The sequence below is a fragment of the Bubalus bubalis genome, chromosome 4, assembly GCF_019923935.1.
Source record: "Bubalus bubalis isolate 160015118507 breed Murrah chromosome 4, NDDB_SH_1, whole genome shotgun sequence".
Lineage (NCBI taxonomy): Eukaryota > Metazoa > Chordata > Mammalia > Artiodactyla > Bovidae > Bubalus > Bubalus bubalis.
The window spans coordinates 13,999,731-14,005,913 of NC_059160.1; the positions used below are offsets into that span (position 1 = coordinate 13,999,731).

At 45.8% G+C, this 6,183-nt stretch overlaps 1 non-coding gene across 1 annotated transcript; it reads right to left on the bottom strand.

The window, feature by feature from the left end:
* Positions 1–557: 557 nt before the first annotated feature.
* Positions 558–664, bottom strand: LOC112584868. The gene has a single exon (XR_003109252.1). It is a non-coding gene; the product is annotated as a U6 spliceosomal RNA (small nuclear RNA).
* Positions 665–6,183: the final 5,519 nt, after the last annotated feature.

Genomic DNA, 6,183 nt, shown 5'->3' on the forward strand with positions numbered 1-6,183 from the left:
TCTTTTTTTTCAATTGGCCATGCTGGATTTGTGTTGTTGCGCGGGGGCTTTCTCTAGGTCTGGTTCAAGGACTTCTCATTATGGTGGCTTCTCTTCTTGTGGAGCACAGGCTCTAGGGCGCCCAGGCTTCAGTACTTGTGTTGCAGGGGCTTAGTTGCTCCACAGCATATAGGATCTCCCAGACCAGGGATAGAACCCATGTCCTCTGAATTAGTAGGCAAACTCCCAACCACTGGACCACCAGGGAAGTCCCTCTCTTCGGTCTTTTGGAGAGTGCTAAGCATCATCCCTTGATTGCCCTCTCACCTATCCCTACTTCTCCCAAATATCCTCAATTTTTCTGACCAGTCACCATCAAGCTGCAGGACTCAACTGAACCAGACAGGGGAGATTCTTGGCCTTTTCTTTGAAACCACATTCAGGCACTACTGGAGACAACAAAATCTCAAAAAAAAAAAAAAATCTCCAGCAGAGATTCAGCACAGCATTGAGACTCTTCACTCAGAAAACTTCCTTTTTACATAGCTTGACTCTGGGAACTGTATTTTTTTTTTTTTTTAAATATGGAACGCTTCACGAATTTGCGTGTCATCCTTGCGCAGGGGCCATGCTAATCTTCTTTGTATCGTTCCAATTTTAGTACATGTGCTGCCGAAGCGAGCACTCTGGGGACTGTAAAATCCACGGCCGGGAACCCTTATTCCTCTTGGTGGTCGTTTCTTCCTGCTCATTCTCAACTCATTCTCCTCCACAGCACTCACAAGAGTGCGCTTTCCCAGTCTATTAATTCTTGAGTCTTAACAAGAGGTTGGACAGTAAATCTGTATACAGAGGAGTCCTACATTATCTTAATCTATTTTGTTTCTGAATTTCAGGTAGCAGGTAGTGAGAATCCAGGCAGCAAGGTAAGATCTAAAAATTCATCTGAATCTCATAAGCTCTTAAGTTTGGGTAGCAACGTTTGCTTACACCTTTGCTTATTTCCGTAAAAGTGTCTCTCACTCGACAGCGGGTTTCTTGTGGGCAGACACCAGATTTCTCTTTGTTTCTGCCTGGCACGTCATGTACTAAGTACCTGATAAATAAATTCTACAAAAAGGGTAGAAAACACGAGCTAGACATTCGGATGAATGAACTTGATCAGATGGGATCGGACACAAGAGTAGGAAAAGCACTGGAAAAGATTCAGAATGTGAAACAAAGTTTTCAGTCCCAGCTGTCTGTAAGAATTATCCGGGGAACTTGTAAAACACACTCATGGTTGGGCTCCATCCTGGATCAATTAAACCAGAATGGAGCTTTTGAGAGTTCAAAGGTGATTCCAAAGGGAATTCAAGGTTGAGAACTATCGATTTTTCCTAACTTGCTGCTTCACTTGGAAAGCTCCACAGTGTGTCTCTCCTACTGGCACTAAGTTTAGCCTCTACCGGTTGACACATGTTGGGAAAATCTTTCCATTCACAGACATTTGTTTATTTGCATGGAGCCAGACAGGCAGCACCCAAGTTTGGTGAAGCATCTGGGCCATTGAGAATGTCAATATCACTCGATGACTGTCTCCATTTCATGAGGATTTACTAAGCCCAGCAGAATACTAGGTGCAGCTTATGAAAGGATCTAAGGCAGAGTGCCCTGTTTCCGGGAAAGAAACAAGGCTAGGGCGGGACCTGCAAGCCTTTACAATGTGATGCGTCAGCAATCACATGCCAAAGTGGGGATCAAGATGACAACGGGAGTTCAGAGGACGCCGTGAGTTACACCAGGTGGTCGGTCTTGAGCTAGACTTTGAAGGATGAGTAGGGTATTTTTTTTTTTACTTGTAGTATTTTTGCTTTACAATGTTGTGTGAGTTTCTGCTGTACAATAACGTGAATCAGCTACATGTATACATATATCCTCTCCCTTTTGGGCCTCCCTCCCTCCCCACCCCCACCCCACTCATCTAGATCACCCAAAGCACCGAGCTGAGCTGAGTTTCCTGTGCTTTATAGCAGGTTCCCACCGCCTCTCTATTTTACACATGACAGAGTGTATATGTCAATGCTACACTCTTCGTTTGTCTCACCCCCTCTTTCCCCACTGTGTCAGTAAATCCGGGACTGGACTGCATCTCCAGTCCCGCCCTGCAGATAGGTTAATCAGTACCATTTTTCTAGATTCCTCATATATGCTTTAATATATGATATTTGTATTTCTTTTTCTGACTTACTTCCCTCTGTATAACAGACTCTAGGTTCATCCACATCTCTTCAAATGACCCAGTTTCATTTCTTTTTATGGCTGAGTAATATTCCATTGTCGATATGTACTACATCTTCGTTATCCACTCATCTGTCCGTGGACATCTAGGTTGCTTCCAAGTCCTGGCTATTGTAAATATTGCTGCAATGAACACTTCAGTGCATATGTCTTTTTGAATTATGGTTTTCTCATATGGTATATGCCCAATAGTGGGATTGCCGGATTGGATGAATAGGATCTGAAGAGGTGGAAGGGAGGGACAAAAATACTTCTGATTCCAGGACTGGTAGTGTAGGACTTGAGAATGATGAATTTCTTTGACTCCCTCTGGCCCTTGGGATGCATCCAGTTCTCACTGATTCTAGATGAAAGTCAAACAAGAATGCAATATCTTTTTTTTCCCCGTGAGCTTATGTTTATTTTATTTTGAAAAATTCATTTACTGTAATTGAAGGATAATTGCTTTACAAATTATCCTTACCAAATATTACCCTCACCAAATGTTGTGTTGGTTTCTGCCATAGATCAACATAAATCAGACAGGCACACATATGCCCCCTCCCTGATGAGCCTCCCTCCCCACTCCCAGCCCTCCAGGCTGTCACAGAGCACAGGAAGGATGCAGTATCTTTCAGAGTCCCTTCCTTTTGTCCTCTCATCAGCTCCCCAGTGTTCTCACTTCCTGGTCCTTCAGGTCTGGGTCTGAAACTCCCCCGGTCCCTGTGAGTCAATAACAGATCTAGACTCCTTGATCTAAGGGTGAGATGCTTGGCTCTTCACTTTTTTCCTTCAGCATCTTTGAGTTTGTTAACTGAGAGATACTCTCTCTTATGAGTGGCTCCTGGACCTCTCTCCAGCCGGGCTAGTCCAGCCTTCTGTCCTCCCCACCAGCTGTACCCCAGAATTCTAAGACATTGTCTCAGCCAGGGCCATGAGGAAGGTAACAGTCAAAGACCAACCCTAAAGAGCGCCTCTCAACCTCCCTCAGCATCGAGGAATGCGTGGAAAAGATGCGACAGTCACACAGTAAGTGGAGCTTCCTGCTCTCTGCTGTCTTGCGGAGGTGACTGGCCCTGAGGGGATGGCTATTTGCTCCCTGCAACTGAGCTGTTGAACACCAAGCCATGTCCCAAGCAATTCTGTTGCCAGCTGATGCCCTGACCTGTGCCAACCTCCAGACCATTACAACTGAGAAGTTAGGTATCCCCCACCTTTGGGGAAAAAAAGAGGCAAACTTTAAAGAGATACAAACTTTAAAGCCAAAAATGAGACATTTTGGCTTCAAGAACTAGGCTTTGATCGTTTGGTAGGACACAGAAAACTGGTTCAGACTTGACCGAGAATGTACATCTTGTCACAGTTCAGAGAAAAGATGGAAATCCAAAGGGTGCCCCAAACGTTGCTTCTTCCAGATGGGGCAAGATCCTTCTCTTGCTAAGCTGATATGTTGTCCAGCCACTTTCAGCTGGACCCTCTTGGCAGCCATGGAGGAAATGTGATCAGGAAGTGGGAGCAAGATGGGACGGAGGCAGGGGCCCAGCGCTGCTGCTCGGAGGTTCCATCTGGAGGACACACCAGTGTTCAGGCGTCCGTACAAAAGTTCACTGGGGTCCAGGCAGAAAGTGGGCACAAGCACCTAAGTTGACACAGTAGGATGTTCCAAGGATGGACACAGTATCCCAACAGGTGAGGGAGAAAGGCAGCAAGCAGCTCTAGAAACTTGATGTTCACCCAGGAGAGTGACTAGTGAGCACTGACTGTCAGACCCCTGAACCTCCAAGGCTAAGAATTAGTAAGGATACAGGAATTCCGTCTTCTCCCCTATGCTACTGTCATGCTGGGGACAGCCCAATGAGGGGGATCCCAAAGCCAAAGAGAATCACATCACCAGCCAGGCAGTCTGGATGGACCAGCCAGAGAGAGAGAGAGAGAGAGAAGCCTGGAATTGGAGAAGCAGGGAAAATCTAAGCTAGGGTACCAAATGGGCTTAAAAGTAAAGCAAAGAAACAGTCAAGAGTAATTGCATTGAAGTTTGGGGTCATGTGTTAAGTATCTCTGTGTTCGTATACTAGCACAGAGCTGCATGCGGCTGAGTTTACTTTTTGTAATGAAGGGATGAATATAGAGCTGAGCCCAAGGTCATAAGGATCAAATGTCTAGAGGCACAGAATCAAGGGCTGCAGGGGCTGGGAAATCAAGTCAGGTCGACTTGCTATGTACTAGAAGCCTGCCCAGGTCATCTGGAAGCAAGCTGGGCTGGCGGCAAGGAGGGCATCACCAGTCTAGAGAGAACCAGGGCACAGGTACCGATGACAACACCACCTTATGGGATTCTGGGGTGCTTTATGGTTCACAGAGGACACTCAGGACCTTACCCGGAGCATCCAACCTGCACAGCGGCCTGCTCAGCATATCCAAGAGTGGGTGAGAACTGCTCCCCATCTTCCCACCCGATTTTACTTCCTTGAGTGCCAGCCAGTCAGATGGCTTGGATGCCAGTGGCTTGTTTACCGACAACACATGTGGAGTGGGAAGTCAGGAGGTGGGTAGGAGGGACCTTGGCTTCATCCGAAAGCCAACTGTGCAGGGAGTCCTGGTGGACAAGGCACAGGGGAGCCAGAATAAATATTGAACTTTCACTTTGAAACTCTGCGCCGCTGGGGCAGTCGCTGTTGTGATGGGCAAGCCAAGAGGGCTAAATATTTACACTTTCTGATTGTTCCCACCAACCTGCTGCATGCTCTCACTCTGCTGAAAGTTATCTATTTGGTCATTCATTCATTCACCTACCTTCTTATTTTTAAAATGTGTTTGTTCATTTGGGAAAAGAGATTGGGAGGGGTGAGGCGGCCAACTGAAGGTGAGTCAAGATTCTCTTCCATCTCAGAGAAAGGAAATAAAACCACAGATGGAAAGTCAAGGTAGAGAAAGTGCTGACTGACTTCCACATCATTTACTTGCAGTTCTTTTTTTTTTTTAATTTTTTTATTTTGGGATAATTTTAGACTTATCAAAATATTGCAAAGACAATAGAGTTCCTGTATGTCTTTCAGCCAGTTTCCCCTCAAGTTAGCATCTTATTTAATCAAGCTACTCGTGTCAAAAGTGAGACAGTGACACAGGGGCCACACTGTTACCTAAACTCGGTGTCATCGGTTCCCCCATTTCTGCCCTTTTGCTGTTCCCGGAGCCAATCTAGGACCCCGTGTTACTTTTAATCATCATAGCTCCTTAAGCATCCTTTGATCTGGGTCAATTTCCCAGGCTTCTCTTGTTTCTTATGGGGCTTCCCAGATCGTAAAAAATTCGCTTGCAATGCAGGCGACCTGGGTTCGATCCCTAGATTGGGAAGATCCCCTGAAGAAGGAAATGGCAACTCCAGTATTCTTCCCTGGGAAATCCCATTGACAGGACCCTGGCAGGCTACAGTCCACAGGCTCGCAAAAGAATCAGCCACCACTGAGAGACTAAACAGCAACAGTGAACATAAATTTGAGGGGACACAAGTCAACTCAGTACAATCCATATGGACTCAAAGGTTTATTCTCTGGATTAGAATCTGTTTACTTCCTCAAATTGTTCCAGCTTTGTCCTTGGGGAGCTCTTCCAGCTTAGTGCTGGCATCTTTTTCATAAGTCTCCATCTTGCCTTCTCTTTTCTTCTATTTTCCTTCCTCTTTTCTGTCTTTTTCAGTCTCTGTCTGTCTCTGTGTATTTTGCTTACTTCCTAAGACTAAAAGATACTCCAGGCTCATTTTATATCGTCCCTGTCCCACCCCTGGAAGCAGCCATTTCTTTATACAGCCCCGATTCCTTTTATGGGGAATGTTACTTAGAAAGATCCAAGCGCAGGGGGTGTTTGTTGCTTAAGAATGTGGCCGCTTCTAGGCCTCTTGATAGAATTAGGAAACACGTATATGTGCCAAGTGATGTACACATGCCT